The sequence below is a fragment of the Ambystoma mexicanum genome, chromosome 14, assembly GCF_040938575.1.
Source record: "Ambystoma mexicanum isolate Mex_15411 chromosome 14, UKY_AmexF1_1, whole genome shotgun sequence".
NCBI lineage: Eukaryota > Metazoa > Chordata > Amphibia > Caudata > Ambystomatidae > Ambystoma > Ambystoma mexicanum.
The window spans coordinates 150,892,324-150,908,821 of NC_090940.1; the positions used below are offsets into that span (position 1 = coordinate 150,892,324).

The 16,498-nt window shown below is 46.6% G+C and overlaps 1 long non-coding RNA gene across 1 annotated transcript in view; it reads left to right on the forward strand.

Annotated features, from left to right (window-relative positions):
• Positions 1-16,498, forward strand: part of LOC138527261 (uncharacterized) — a 262,910-nt gene that overhangs the window by 76,973 nt on the left and 169,439 nt on the right. The window contains exon 4 of the long non-coding RNA XR_011283839.1: positions 85-215. This is a non-coding gene — a long non-coding RNA (uncharacterized lncRNA). The remainder of the gene's footprint in view (positions 1-84; positions 216-16,498) is intronic.

A 16,498-nucleotide genomic window follows, 5' to 3' on the forward strand; every position in this document is an offset into this window, starting at 1 on the left:
TACTAATTCCATTACTAGTCCCTCTCCTTTCTTTCTTACTTCCTGGACTTGTGTGCTGAGTAGTGCACTTTCTTAATTTCCCAGATTCCTGGATCGTTGCATCCCGGAACTTTGAACGCACGCTGGAGTCGGAAGAGACTCATGCAGCCTTATTCAAGACCCGATCCGTCCGCAAGAAGGCATCGACCAAGAAATCCAGCAAAGATTGGACTCAGGTGAGAAGGGGGGAACTCCTTGACAGATTCCATTGCTTGTAATGTAGTTATCTTGTACACAACTAAACCTCAATTTAACAAAGTGCAGATATTTTGTAAGTGGCAAGATTACACACTGATTCTTAAAACCATAAGCATACCACAGCTGCCACCAGTGTAAAGAAATGCACTGGTGGGGGGCGTCTGTACTCCTGCTCTCTGTACGGCAGAGGAGAGGCACAGAGGACCCCAGACAAGATTCTCTTTTGTTGGTAGCAATGGATAAGCAATCAAGGCCTAGCTTCTCAGGAGGTCATGGGGGCTGGTTCTTAAGTACAGTCTTGTCCCCAAGCACCCACAAAGGAATGTCCACAAACTGTATTAGTTAAAACACAGTCTTCATATAAATAAGGTTCAACGTTATATACACTATCACGATAATACACTTTGTGCTCCGACAATTCTAAAATGGTAAATATATACAGTCCTAGGTGGTACCATTATTACTCGATTCCATTAAAGTGCATCAGCTGTACTCAGTTCAGATAGCATATGAATCAACACAGCAAAACGATATCAACCGTAGGCTTAGGAAGAAGACAAGTTGGTTAGACAATTGGCAGAATACTGAGCCTCTAACGTCAGGTACAGTTCTGTATGAGGATCCCCCCACCTGGGAAACCTGTAAATGAAGTTGTACTACAAGCCCAGTCCATATATTTTCTTTTAAAGTCTTATCTTCTTCTTTAGTTCTGCTACCCAAATGTACCTTGTGTTGTAGAGTTCTTCGTTGGGGAATTGACGGGCCCTTCTTGAGTGCACTCCCTTTCAAGCAGGAGCCACGGGTCGTCGAACCTCCAAGATGAAGAAAGGGTGAACGTTGTCGTTGAGGCAGCAGCTTCGGTCCTTGCGGTGCGCGTTGACGAGTGACCGAAAACGTCCTGCAACAGGGGAGGCGGCGGTCCACCTCGACGATGATGGTTCGTTGCCGCAAAGAGTTAGTTAGGAACTTTGGCCCAGCAAGGGCGTCGGAGCAAGTGTGAACGAGGGACAGTCTTTTCTAGTTATCTGCGCTGATTACTCTCATGTTGCTGGGTCCTTGCATTCCGTCACGTAGTCCGGGTTGTTCTTTCCCAGGTCTCTTGCTTCGAGAGCTGCCCACATTGTGGGGAGGGTGCCCAGTATTTCCCCATTGTGGGGGCAGCTTTTGTAACTCTGCCCTTAGCTTTGGTAGTCATTTCTGCCCCTGTGCCCAGTCCCTTCCTTCCTGTGTTTTCTTTTTGGATTAGGCTGTGGGCCTCGTTGACACTTGCTGCTGGTCAGAGGTGTGGGGGCCTTCTCCCACTCTTATAAGTTGACCCCTGTCTTTCGCCCTGTCTCAGGGCTGCCTGTAGTTGTAGACCTTGGTGTCCCCACCTTGGGGATGCTGTCCTCAGGCTTTCCTTGGTCCCCAAGGGCCTGTGGGGGCTCCACTGGCCTGGCCCTGGCCTGCTTCTTATTCGGGTCCCAATGCCCTCTTTTCCTCACTCCTACAACGTTTTCCGATGGTTGGGGGCCCCTCCGGAGGTTCCTGTATATGCTCCCGGCCCCTTTTCGGGCTCTATGCCTTTACTGCAGAGGCCAATGGCTGCTCCCAGTCCTCACCCGCCCCAGAGGCTTCCGACAATGGGACCAAGGCCTGACCTGGTCTCAGATTCCTGGGCTCCTCTCCCCTCCTTTTCTGCACCCTTCCCTGGTGTTGGGGGCGTATGGGGGTCAGACCGGAGGCACCGGAGTGGTGTGCATGCCCCTTCTCCTGGGCCCGACTCTGCGTGGTAGTCTGTTGGGTCTGGATCTGGAGCAACACCCCCCCAATTTTACCCCCCCCCTGTTTTAGCTTCTGCATCGCAGACCTTCCTTCTGCCGGTCACCACACCTTCAGGCCCGCTCCCCTACCTCTCTGTGGCAGCCTGCTCTCGAGTGGCTGCCGAGCCTGATGCACGCCCTCCTCTGCTGCTCCTCTCCGGGAATCCGGTTCGCTGCTCTTCAAAGCGTGGAACGCGGCTGGTGTGCACCTCAATGCTTCCTGTACGGCCCGCCTGGTACTGCCAAATTGTGAGCACCGCCTCCTTGTCACGCCAATCCTCTCAGCCACTGCTCTTAACCCGTCGCTGAGCTGGGTTGTGTGCTCGCCTTCCTGGCCGTGCTGGGTCTTGCGGCCGCAGTGCCTTCGCTACCTTCTGCCTGGCGAAGCCTGTCTCCTCTCTTCAACCGATCTCTCAGCCTCGTTGAACCTCTGCAGGGGGTTTGCTCTTCTTCCCAGTCGTTCTGCTTGCGCTCAGGGTTGGTGGAACAGCTGTATGCTTGTCCTGGGAGCTGGAGCCGCGGTCGACACGTCTACCTAGTGTCGGCGGCAGTTTTGGAATCCTAAATGTTACTTTTAAGGGACCTCTCGGGATTCTCAGTGGAAGTACTTTTCAAATGGAGCCGATGGTCTCCTGTCTACTCTCTGAGTTGTAAAGCAGCCAGATTGAATAGATCAGTCCAGATGCGTTTTTTAATTCATGATATAACATTGTCTGATCTCGGGTGAGATGTTCCGACTTTATCGGGCTCCGATTCACCTCCCTTTCACTCAGCTGAAATCCCAAAGGCAGAAGTAAATGCGCCATTTCAAGTTGCGATGATCTAACCACAATCGATGACAGAAGTAAGTTCACCTTATCCATTTTTGGTTCCTCTACTAACTCCACAATGTTGATGTCCTCAGAATGTACAAAATGCAGCAAAAGAATATGCTGGAACAGTCTCATCACATTCGAACCGTTTAAGATCAAGCCATCCTTCACTTAGAGTATATGCTCCAAGCCCAAGACAGAAGCCTCCTGATTCCTACCTGCATTCTTTGAATAGCTTGATTTATTTAATTTTTCCTCCCATCTCTCAAGCTTTGTAGGTGAGACCAGTCTGTTCTGGGGGGAGCGCACCTCAAAGTTCGTTCCTTTATTTCTAACACCAGCCAGTGTTGATGGTTGAAGGTACAAGTAGGTCTTCCATTGCAAGTTCGCAGCTAACCGTTTCTCTTCCAAAGTCAGAAACAGTGAGTTCACCTTCGGGGCAAGCTCTGATTTAAGGGCATCCATTTTCAGAAAAATCAATTGATTACCTGATGGTAGAACTCCATTTTGCAAATTGTTCACCCTTATTGGAAGATCCCAACTCAAAGGCCTCGGATCTATAGGGATATATTGCTCATCCACCCAGACCTCTACATCCGGCTCGTCGCCATGAGTCGTATAAACAGAAAGGTTCACGCTATCCTCCACCTCGAGGGAGAGACAGCTGTCAGATGATATCCGAGCAAACCTCGAACGGTCACAGTCGTCTAAAGGTTTCATGGTTTGGCTATTGATGGATGACAGGAACCTTTGTTCATTAGGCGTCTCAATACGCGAAGGTAAAGGAATTGTTACATTTCTCAGGAATACTCCAGAGCTATTCGATTTCCTGTTTTTCTGCGAAGCCATATTTTTCGACTTTCTCCTTTGCGAGTCCTGTTTCAAGGGTTTGTTCACGAGTTTTCGCTTCTTACTTTTTTTAAATATTGGAAAGGTAACAGTGGAAGAACAGTTCACTTTTTATCTCGTAGATATTGTTGGAAAAAGAACCCCTTAGTAGGCTTCAATGGTGCTGCCCTCTGACCTCCTTAATTTTGGGCAATAATCTTTCTGTCTCGGCTTCTGGAGGATTATCCTTGGCAATAAATGATGCTACTGTTTGAGGTCTAAGAGTTACAGTCTCCTCGTTAACAGGCAAGGGGTCCAATGATTCCAATTCAGCATTTTGATTTGTCCTTTTCTATAGTTATCGTATTTTCCGATCCAGCCAGCTTAGGTATGATCTCTTCAGCTAACATCGTTGAAGTCCTGACTTTCTGGCTATGAATTGATGATTTCAAATGTAACAACTCCAACAGTGATCCCAATAGTCGTTTTTTATCCGCTCGTTCCACGTCAATTGACTCTAGCAATTTCTGCTGGAGTTGTTGGGAGCATTCCGCTTCATGATTAACTCGGGATTGCAGGGAGGTAACAAATGATTTAATGTAAATCATTTTGGAGTGAATCATAGCTAAAAGAGTGAATTGATCTTTGAAGTGGTAACTGATTATTTCATGAAACTTCACGAAGGGAGATAACGAGATAGTAAGTGCTGACATCATCCTTCATTTCAACTTAAATGTCGTGGAATGTAATGCATAGGCTGGGCCTCTTAATGTTTTTGGTGAAAAAACAGTCATAAAGTGAGGAAGTTGAGGACAATGATTGGATTATTTCAGTCTCGGCCTGTGCTGGGAAAGGGTCTTTTGAAAAAGAAATTCATCTTTGCTGAGTTGGCTATATCTGTCATTTTCATTGTGAGGATCCAATGAACATTGTGCCTGTTAGGACAGTTTTTATGAAGTCCAACTAAGTGCTTACTAAACCATTCAACTGAGACAGTACAAGACTCCACTCTTAGTATAAGGCTGTACCACATGAGTATATGGTAGGGTAGACTGAACAGCCAGGCTTATTTTAGGAGGGAGAGAGGGCTGTAGAATCAGTACAAAGAAACTGTAGTACACATATGTCCCAAAGAAACACTGAAACACTATGCATTGTACAAATAAAATGTTTCTTTAAATACAAGTAGACCAAGGTAAATTTTGGGTAAATAAGTACTATCACATTATATATAACCACAATTATAAAAACAGCACTATACTTTAAAGTACACAGACGAAAACATAGAACCTGTTCATAAAATGAACAGTATTTCTAGGTAAGTTAGGCCTTCTCAAACACATTTAGTATAGGCCACACCTAATCATGGGGAGTAAAACCATGAGTTACTTTCAGATTACTTTATAGTAATTCAAGGGTAGCAGACCCTGTCAGTTATGCATTGACACTCAGTTAAGGAATCATTTAATCAACCAACCCTGTTACCAAGATACTTTTCTGATTAGTGGAACACAGATTCAAGGAACAGGAAATACCTATAAGTATTTTGAGCATAACAGTTATTCTAGATGAGTAAGACCTTTTGGTGTAATATTCAATTACAGTTGCTTTACAGCTCAGTGGAACGCAGTCTAAGATAAGCAAGACCTCATTACACTAATGTATGATGTACCAGGCAGACCAAGGTCAGCTACACCTAACTAACACTTTTCAAGAATGGCACACAACTATTCTAGGCAGGTAAAACCTAATGTTGTAATATCCTTTTACAGTTGCTATTCAGATCAGTGGAACACATTGCTTACCTCAGTCTAACACTTTTAAAATAGAAAAATGTTGCTTTATTAAGTTTTTCAAGAAAGGAGCACATTTCCATTCGCATAAAAAAAAGTCTGTTAAACACGGACAGTCAACATTTCAACTTAAACAAGACAATCTGTGTCTTTCTACTACCCCCCACGCACCCCAGCCCACGCAGCTCCCTAAAGTCGACCCCCAGCCTCACATTCCCATAACATCTGTATGGCATTCACGTGTTCATTCTCACTTGTCTACTTTTTTTAGAGTACCTCGATCTGAGATCAGTTTCGCTTAACTTTCAATGTCGTTTCATAACATATAAGACATAAAGTACTCTGGCGTTGGGTTTCTCCCCTCTGCACAAACTCAGATTGGGTTTCCTTCAAGACTGTTGAACTCTCTCTTCCAGTGGGTAGCCAGGCATACCCTTCTCGCAAGTTCTTGTAACCCAAACAGAACCAACATCAGTGTTTTCCCCCTCGTGATCCCTTACAGGTCCCTAATCCAGCTGAGGACCTCGTCCCAGTATGATTGTACCACATCACCACCACAAATGCCAATAGTCAGCACTCGATCTGCACTCATGCCAGCACTTTGGACTCACACCTTGGTACATTCTGGATAGCCTAACCGGAGTCATATTGCCATCTGTGCAACAGTTTAATTGCATGTAGTTTATACTGGCAAAAGATCGACGTCTGGAAGGCACCCCAACACATTCTCTGCCACATTTGGGGGTCAAGCTTCCTCCCCAGGCCACCCTCCCATCTTTTTTTAGTCGCCAATCAGTCCCTGGGAACCTGACACAGTATCCAGGATCCTCTCGAAGGGTGTGAGCTCCCTCTGGGTCCCTTAAGCAATAACGCTTTAACTTATTTTAGGATGGCACACAGCTAACTCAAGGTAAGTAAAACCTATGTACTTTTTAAAGGAGCTATCAGCAACTTAAAGATATGTATAGACCTAAGACTGTTTTAGCATCTGTATAAAACAGACCAGCGGAAGCAAAACCAAAACCCAATGTTATACTTTATGAATGATTCAATGTTATTCTAGGCAGATTTATTCTAAACAGGCTATACAGCAAGCTAGAGGTAGCAAGAACAGGTTGGGGAATTTATACATCTATTCTCTGAAAGAAATAGTTAGTGAAGCCAACAGCCTTACTTTTGGGAAAGAGGCACAACCAATTCAAGGGTGACATATGATATGATATGGCATTTATAACGCGCCTATACACAATTGTTTCAGGTGCGCGACGAGGCAGGGGAAGGGGAACAGAGGGAAGACAGACAACAATCTTACTAGGTGAGATGTTCTGACTTTATCGGGCACCGATTCACCGCCCTTTCACTCAGCTGAAATCCCAAAGGCAGAAGTAAATGCGCCATTTCAAGTTGCGATGATCTAACCCCTTTCGATGGCAGAAGTAAGTTCACCTTATCCATTTTTGGTTCCTCTACAAACTCCACAATTTCGATGTCCACAGAATGTACAAAATGCAGCAAAAGAATATGCTGGAACAGTCTCATCACATTCGAACAGTTTAAGATCAAGCCATCCTTCACTGAGGGTGTCGCTCTTTACTACTTGGGAACTAAAGTTCACCCAAGTACATGAAAGAGAAATTAACAGGGTAGCCTATGAGGGCAACCCAACCTAAGCCCAAAAGTTGTAGGAAACTATAACGTCAGCCATACACTACGGAGAGACATCAAAAGGTCACCCGTAAAAATAGTAAAAGATTATGAGAGGGGGTAAAAAGATTCCACTTCACCTAGGGACAAGGTAAAATAGTTACCTAGTCAAAGCAAAACGTTATGGGGTTGACACAGGTCAGGAAGATTTATCATTGATACGAAAATCTTAACTAACAGTGCCGAAGATTTGACTTGAGTAGAAAATGGAGGAGATTTGATTTAGTTGCTCTGTATTGCACGCATGTTTTTTGAAGTTAGCCTTTAATTCCTATCTGCTTTTAATCTCGGCAATGTCTCTTGTCACTCTAGCCACTAGTGGAGATGCAGTAACTTCTGTGTTTAAATTATTTACCCCAACAATTACTGAACAATTAAAAGGCTCATCTAATACAGTTCCAGTTTCGGGTTTCAGCAACCTATCGCCAGACGACTCCATAGTTGTTATCTCTACATTCCTTTGTGAGTCAGTTGGAATTCAGGCAGAACCGGCAGATCCATGGGCGAGAGGCGTCAAGTCCACACCCATGTTTGCATTTATCACCTCAGCAGCTTCAGACATGGGCAGCTGTGGACTTGCCATCGCCCCATCTGCTGCATCCTTAAGCCTACTGTGCAACGTTGAATGGACCAGCATATTTGACTCATTCAACACGCCTCCCCTCGACTTAAGAGCATGTGAATCCGGTCGAGACACTTGTCTTCAAAATTTCTGCATCCGTTAAGTCCAGGTAATTTCGTCTAGAAATCCCAGTTGATTCTGACCGCCTAGAGTTTAATAGCACATGAATTGGAGTTATCACAGATGAATTTTTGAATATTTCCACCGATTTGACATCATTTGTTTTAGGCACTGTAGGAGCTTTTTTCCCTTCCACAGCCTTTGCTAAGCCCACAAACTCCACACCCAGTCTTGAGTCTTCAATCCACATTGTGGCGTCTTTCAAGGAAGGTGAACAAACTTCGTTTTGAGGAATAGAAGCTGTGAACAAGGGGGAATTGTGGTCATTTTAGATTGTTTCAATGCCTTACCAGCCGTTTCTGCTTCCAGAGTAGGGGTTTTGTCAGTTGATCACACCTGCAAGGAACAAACAGGGAAAGCAGACTGCACACTGGAAACACTCACACACTCCAAACTTGTCTTTATACAGTGAGAACCTGCTTGCGCCTCATTTACTCTCCTGTCTGAACTTTTCTTCTGATTTGCTTCATACAATTTCTAACTTGTTTTTCTCTCACATTCATCTGTAAACCCTTTTCAGGTAACATTGGATTTCATATTTCTTCTCATTGGCGTCATACACTTTTGACTTCATTTAGCAGCCTTGCCGAAGCTCCCAGTATCCAATATTCTCTCTCTAGTACCGGTTTCATTGTTATTGATAATTTATTTCTATTGCGCTCGTACACAAGTGTTTCAGAGTGTGACAAGGCAAGGAGGGGAACAGGGGAGAACAAAACAGTGATCTTACTAGGCCTAGTGACATTGAGAACGCACAAGTGCATGGGAGAGGCGGAGGGGGAAAAGTGCATGGATGGGAGAAGTGGAAAGTGCGAAGCAGAGGAGAAACAGATAAATAACAATAAATAAATAATAAAGGCAACAAACCGTGGTAGTGCAGCCAGCAATTTGCAAGTGCTAGGTTTAAGGCAGCAGACAGGGTAGGTCTGATAAGTGCAGAAAGAAAAAGGGGAGGTCTGTATGGGTACAGATACAGACCCCAGTGTAAGGGGTGGCCCGGAGACAGTGCGGGTGGGTGGCAGGGTGAGCAGGTACCTGGGCCCGGAGGACAGAGGGTGGCCAGGTGCACGGTGCCAAGAGAGAACAGATCAGCAGGGGAGAGGGTGAGCGAAGGCAGAAGAAAAGAAGGTGTTGAGGTGCTTCCGGAACCAGAGATGGTTCTCCTCATGTTTTAGAGTGGCAGGGAGGCTGTTGCAGAGGGAGGCACCTGCCGAAGACAGAGATCTACCCCCAGCTCGTTTCTTTGAAAAACGACTGACCCTGAGGGAGTTGGAGGTAGAGGAGCGAAGAGCTCGAGAGGGGTGGTATTTGCAGAGGGATAGCTGAAGGTATTTTGGACCCAGGCCCCAGAAAGCCTTGTGGACAATGCAGAGGGTTTTGAATTTAATCCTTGCATCCACTGGGAGCCAATGGAGAGATTTCAGAGCTGGAGAGATACAATCCCAGGGCTTGAGGCCAAGGACAAGTCACGCAGTCCTGTTCTGGATTAGTTGCAGAGGGCAGAGAGTAGAGGCAGGTAGATTTAGAAAGAGGCTGTTACAATAGTCCAAGCTAGAGAGAACCAGAGCTTGGGATACCATGAGCTTCTGGGGGAAGGAGAGGAAAGGCAGAGTACCTCTGAGGAGGTGCAGTAGGAAATTTGACGTTTTAGAGACCTCAGAGATGTGGGCGGAGAACGAAAGGGTGGAGTCAAAGATGACCCCAAGGTTCTTAGCCTCGCAGGTGGGGGTAGGAGGAGGGCCAAGGGGGGCCAGCCAGAGAGTGAGGGGAAAGGATGGTGAAGGTGTGCCGATGAGCAGGATCTCCGTCTTGCTGGCATTCAGACAAAGATCACTGCCGGCACACCAATCTAGAATGGCAGTTAGGCAATCAGAGATGAGAGAAGGAGAGGAGGTGGCAGAGGGCAGCCTGAAAATGAGTTGCGTGTTGTCAGCGTAGCAATTGAAATTTGAGTAGAAAGTAGCAATGCAGTGGGCGAGAGTTGCCAGACATTGGTTGAAAAGCCAGGGCGAGAGGTTAGACCCCTGGGGAACACCACAGGTAGAGAGGAAGATAGATGAAAGGAAGGACCCAAGCATCCTTGGATTCCCTCGTGGTAGACGCGAGGCAGCACTCTGATGGACCGCCTCCAGCTTGCGAGTTTCCAGCCTTCACTGAACAGCTTCCACATCCTTTGCGGCGCACGCTTTCCTCTGGACACTCATGCCGTGTTCGGGTGGTGGTGAGGCTGCTTCCAGTTTCCCATGGTCGCTAGGAAGTTTCTTCTTCCTTCCCTCTCGCGTTCGTCACACGGTTAACCCACCTCTTCAGTCCTCCATCTCCTGCCTTGCTCCCTAGCCTGCCGGCTCCACAATCGCCTTGACGTCCTCACAGTCCCTCGGTCAACACTGAGAGGGCTTGACTTTCCCAATTAGCGGTCTCTCATTCCATGCTGGGTAAAGCTTTTAAATGTCCCGGCACCTATCATATGCTCACAACCAGTAGAGCATATCTGGTGCTTCACATCCCTGGTGATCTGCATTACTCCATTCAGTCTCCTCACCCCAGTATTTCTAGATGTATGAAAGTTGTAGGCAGTTCTTCGTTTTTTATGTGTAGAGTATTGGAAGGTGTTACCAATAGGTCTTGTGGATAGTTGAAGGGAATCGGCACAATATGCCATCGAGGCCTGCGGAATGGAGGGGGTATGCCTAAGAGGGAAAGGGGATGCCATGTCTTATCCGATGATGCATCACCCCTTCGATGGTCGCACCCCCCATGTAGTAACTGCCCCCAGGGTCAGGTAGCGGCTACCATCCGCTGGCCACATGGGGAGAGGTTACTGCCAGAAAAGGAGTGATGGCATCCTCAGATTCATCACACAGGGAAACCCCCTCATAGTGATAGGGTGAGAGAGACTACAGCAATTGCCCCAATACCTCTGTGTCTGAGTCTTACTCCTGATTCGTTACGCTACCCTAACTGACCCTACCACTTGTGACGAATTTGTGGGATTCTGTCAAATCTCTCAAGGGGGGGAGCCTTTCTCATATGAGGCTCGGAAGGTGAGCCCACTACGCAATACCCTCCCTAGGGGTGCCATGTTTCACCGCCGCTACCTTGGTGCCCAAAACTAGTCACTGTGGAAACGCTGGTGCAGATTTTCCCCATTCCAAGATGGCGGACTCCGTACTTCTCGTACACACATTTGTGACATGACGTCACATGCTCAGAAGTCTGGATGCCGTCCCAACACTATGTGATGCCTTCACGCTCGGCGGAACTTTGCGTTGTTCTCCCCTTGGACTAACGCTAGTTTGCCATTCTGGTAAGCCTTCTCTCCATTAATTACACTGTGGACTTTCTCCTTCCTTCTTTGTCCAGTTTACTTGACGCCTTGCTGCTTTTTGTTGTGCTGCCTTTCCTGACTTCGGTACTCACCCTTCTGGTTCTGGAACCTCGCCTGCCTTGCCGCTGTTCCCACCCTTCATTAGACCTTTTCTCCTGTTTCATTTGGCGTGGATTTTTTACCCGTAACTAGGGTTTTTCCGACTGATTTGGCCCTGCATTCCATAGGCAGAGCCAAACATTCAGTTACATCTCCTGGGTCACGGTGGCTGCCCAGGGGATAAGATGCTGCAATTGACCTAAGAATGCACCGTCTGACAACAAGGTAAGGCATGGTCTTGATAGATTGCAACGCCTGAAAGAAAAAGAAAAAATGGACCAACTTCAGGAGTTGGTGAACACCGACCAGGGGCTTACTCTTGAAATGCATCAACTAACGCTTGAAAATGCCCCACTGTGTCAGGCTCTCATGAATTGTGATATGGCCCCTGTACCCCTACCGAACCAATCTATGGTTGAAAAATATCAGGGGGAATCCCAAGAAGCTCAAGGAGTTTCAAGACGCCTGTTTAGTGAGTTTATTAGTGAGTGCTGCTGTCCTGTGGAAACTGCATTTTTGTGGCATTGAACGTTCGTTTGCTGCTATCATCACTGTCATCACAGCATTGTGAGCCGTAGGGGGCTCTTGCTGTGCACCGGCCGCTTCCTTGAGGAGGCGGAGCCCACTTGCGCACACGTGACCAATCACATGACTTCCTGGTCTACAAAACGCAGACCCAACCGCCCGAGCGGCGAGTGCTGCTGTCATGTGGAAACTGCATTTTTGTGGCATTGAACGTTCATTTGCTGCTATCATCACTGTCATCACAGCATTGCGAGCCGTAGGGGGCTCTTGCTGTGCACCGGCCGCTTCCTGGAGGAGGCGGAGCCCACTTGCGCGCACGTGACCAATCACGTGACTTCCTGGTCTACAAAACGCAGACCCAACCACCCTTGCGGCGTTAAGCCCGACAGGAGTAAAGCCCAGCGTCTGTTGAGTGACTGTTTGGCGCACTGGAGACGCAGCAAAAAGGTAAATAAATCCAAGGTAAGTTTATTCACCATCTTAACAATATTTTACAAGCTACGCTTATAATGAGATTACGGAGTTCTCCTTCCGAGGAAGAGATGGCTACCCAGGATGGTTCATACCTGGAGACAGGGAGCAAGGCTGGGCAGGAGGTTTCCAAAGTCTCTGACCCTGCCCCAGTACAGCTGCATCCAACCTCTCAGCCACATAGACAGCCAGCAAACCCCTGAGGTGGCATTCCCAAATCTCCATATTCAGAAGGGCTGGAAACGAGGGTTAGAGTACACCCTGACGACAAGAAAAATTCAGAGTAGAATCAATTATCATTTCCTCAGAAAAAGAAATAAGAGTGTCAATGACTTGGTCGATATGATGGATGCCACCTGGCAGCTACCTGACTATAATCATACGAATCTGGGAGATACCCCCACCATAGAGAGTGTCCAAGTTATGCCAACGACCACAGACACTATTCAAGAAAATAGAGCTAGCTCGCCTATTCACCAAGAGCAACAAGAAGGGCCAATAGCCTCCTCTCCAGACGGATCACCCTCAGCTAGCGAAAGCACATTGGCAGCCCTGAGCTTTGTTCTAAATTCGCTGGTCTCCGTATTTGAGCTTCTAAAAACAGAAGTACAAAATCAAGCAGGCCTGCTTTTGGAAATATCACATGAGAATTCTAAGAATGAATCAGCATTGGTTGCCACAAATAACACCATGAACACTATTCTGATTCCAACCTTAGAAGAAACACAAATAGAGGGAGTCAAACAAGGCTTGGACATTGCCCAAATTTACAATCTTTTGAAAGAGGGGGCAAAAGGCAATGCCACAACTCACGAGCTTTTAAAGAAGCTCCCTCTGGAAAGCCAAAATCCTCAAAGCCAGACTGACACTCTGGAAGGAGAGGGTGCCAAAGACTGTTTTGATGACACCCCGCTCTCGGATTCAATCCTGGAAGAATTTCGAAGATTGGCAAATGTTGACATCGACGTAATCGAAGAAACTGAAGACAGTACCCAAAAAACTCATGGAGAATTTCCACAAGAGCATCCGACTGGTAGTTCGAGTCAGAGTTCAAAAGCACTACGGAAACCCAAGAGTAAAAAATGGCAAAAAAGGAATAAAGAGGGCAGAACAAAAGAGACCGTCTTTTACACACAACGGGACAAAACTATGAAGAAATCAAAAAACCAGAAAAATCAGGTCCCAAAAAAAACAGGAAAAAATATTTTTCTGAAAAACCTGACAACACCTGTGAGTGACAAGATGGCTGACTCTTCTGTAACTGTATCCCCCGTCACCAATTCCTTGCAGACCTCAAACTCGACCGATCTCCAGGCCAGCAAGCGGGTACCCGGGAAAAATGGGAAAAAGAAGGCACTCAAAACACACAAGGAGCACCTCAGTGACATCAGGGTTCAAACCTCAAACTTTGGCAAGAAACGGAACCCATAACCCTGTTACCTGCTACTTCCAATAACTCAAACCAAAAACCGGCCCACACAAACATCAAGATTGCCCCAATATTTCTAAAACAAAAATCGCACAAGGGGAAAACAATTGAGACTAATGCGGAGAAAAGGCAAGTTGCCACAAAACTGGCACCAATTTTCTTAAAACCATTAGGGAAAACAGTTTCTGCACTACCTCCATCCAATGAACCTCCCCCATCTGCTCCTCAAGCTGAGACGCCATCAAGTTCCACACTAGTAGAAGTAGACTGTTGGAATGGGCCAGGGAAATTCAAAAACCTTGAGATACGTACTCAGTATGGAGGCAGTGAGAAACTTGAAAGAAATCAGTATTATTCCGCCACAAAAAAAGAAGAAACTGCGACGTCAAACTTTACAATTCCAAAAGTATGGCTTAGATTAGAAAAACAGAACAAAATAAAATCACTCTGTAGATCTGCTTTACTGTCGGAAATTAAAAGGAACTACAACCTATTTCTTTTTGCCTCAGAGGATATCGAGTACCCCTCCTTTCCGATTAGTGAAGACAAAGTTCTTCGTGGAGATAGCTCTTACCTCAAGAAAGGCACAGCAGGCACACAACAAAGATGACCTGGCTAAAGAAGGCCTCTGGGTATATGAATCAGAGGAGGAAGGCAGGTGCGGAAATCGTCCGGGCTCAAAACACACATGGGGGGAGGATGCACCAACCATTATGGCCACCGCCGGAACGTCTAGAGAGCCCCAAAGTAAAGTAAAGGTAGTGAGTTTTTTCGTTCCAACAAAATGCATTTCCTTCTGACCACACAAAGGTTACTTCCTGATTTCTCATTTATCTGGGAGTGCGCTGACTTGGGCAAAACCCCTTGTTGTGGCTTGTGAACCCCTTTTAGATAACTATGCGGGATTCATTGCCACTTTCAGCTGAATGTTTTAACGTCTGGAATTAACATAAACTAGTTAGGAATCCTTCTTGGATTTTGTCAAGGGTTCTGTGGACACTCTGACCTATGTCACAAGATTTGAATAAATATCGCAAACCACAAGGTAGCCTGAGGAAGCATGCTTCACCTTGTTCCGCAGAGGGCTCAACGAGGAACTTAAGGATGAAATTGCTAGCATTCCTCGTTCCCAGACGTTTGATGAACTCATTAAACTTACCCTATAGATCGACTTCAGATTGCAAGAACGGAAATCAGAAAAGAGAAAGAATAAGGGCACAGTTCGATCTCTTCCTTTATCCATTCTTGTCATGGTGCGCCATTGGGAACACTGGCACCGCTGGAGACTCCATTAGGAGTTCTGTTGCGTTTTTTCCCTTGTTGCACTGTAGCGGTCTGGTGTTTTTCAAGATGGCCGCTGCCAGTTTTTACTCGGAGACCGAGTGCAGCACAGAGCGTTGCAATATTTCTCATTTGTTGGTGAAACGCTAGTTGTTTCTCTGGAGCTTCTTGCTCCCGTTCTGTTTTCCGCTGCTGCCTTGCTTCCTTTGGCGTTTATCCTCGTTCGCCATCTTGTCTCTCGCTCTCTTGTGCCTCCTCTCCCGCGCCTTCCAGAGGCGTTTGCTGTTTCTCTCTTTCACGCTGAGTCTCATTCTCTCTGGGTCTCGTCCCTGTTCGCCCAGTTTTTTCTCCCATCCGTTCTATTCTCAGCCCCTGATTCTTCCCACCTACATGGGAGTTATTCTGCTTTCCGCTCCTTCTTGCCTGTTAAACGGAGCTGCTTCCTTTCTATTCCTTGTGCTTCAGTATCCTGGCATTCACGTTCTTTAGATCTCTTTACGCTCTCGACCTTGCAGTGGAGGTGCCGGACTGTCCCAATCTTATTCACCTGATTGTCAAAGGAGTCCTTCAGGATTAGGGACACATCAACAAGCTGCACACATCCTAGCTCCACTCTTCTCCGGCTCCTCTGTATTTGGATCTTCTTCAGGGTTTTTTCAGCCGCAAGACTTTATACCTGGTTGGGGTCGGCTCCCCGGGAATCCCTGTTTGGTGTATGCTACCCTGGCAACGTGGCCTCCGGAGCGGCTCACCCTTATCTCAACGAGATGAAGGACCTTAAAAGAAGAAGAGATGAAGAAGATCAGAAGGAAGAAGACGGACACCCAGGACAGCTCTAGAAAAGACCCTGGAGAGAGGAGTCACAAGTGTCTGAAAAAAAAAAAAATTAAACCTCAGAGATCATGCAAATTGGTACTGCAAGGGGTCCTTTCTCCAATGACGAGATGCAACGAAGGGCCTATGTATGTATTGTGGTTCAGCAGAATATTTGTTACATCTTTGTCCTGTGCCTCCACCTAGGCGTTCGAGTAAAGGCCAGCTCCCATCCTTAGGAGGGATGTCAGTATGGGAGTATACACAAAATATCTTATACAATTCTGGATTTTCCAAAACCTCTACATTGTTGGTTCTGCGTGGTGTTGTCGTGCTGCCTTTATCAGGCAAAATCGATACCATTGCCTTGGAGGACTCTGGAGCTGCTTGGATCTTTATGGACCATTCATGAGCTAAGGCTAAAGGAATGCCCATTCAGTCCAAATCAATTGCTGTACCTGTTCAAGGATACCCCATCTCAGCCAGGTGAAGTATGCATCTCCCCCCCCCCCCCATCTCAGCGAGGTGAAGTATGCGTCTTTCCCTTCCCTATCTCAGCCAAGTGAAGTATGCATCTCCCCCTCCATCTCAGCCAGGTGAAGTATGCAACTCCCCCCCCATCTCAGCAGGGTGA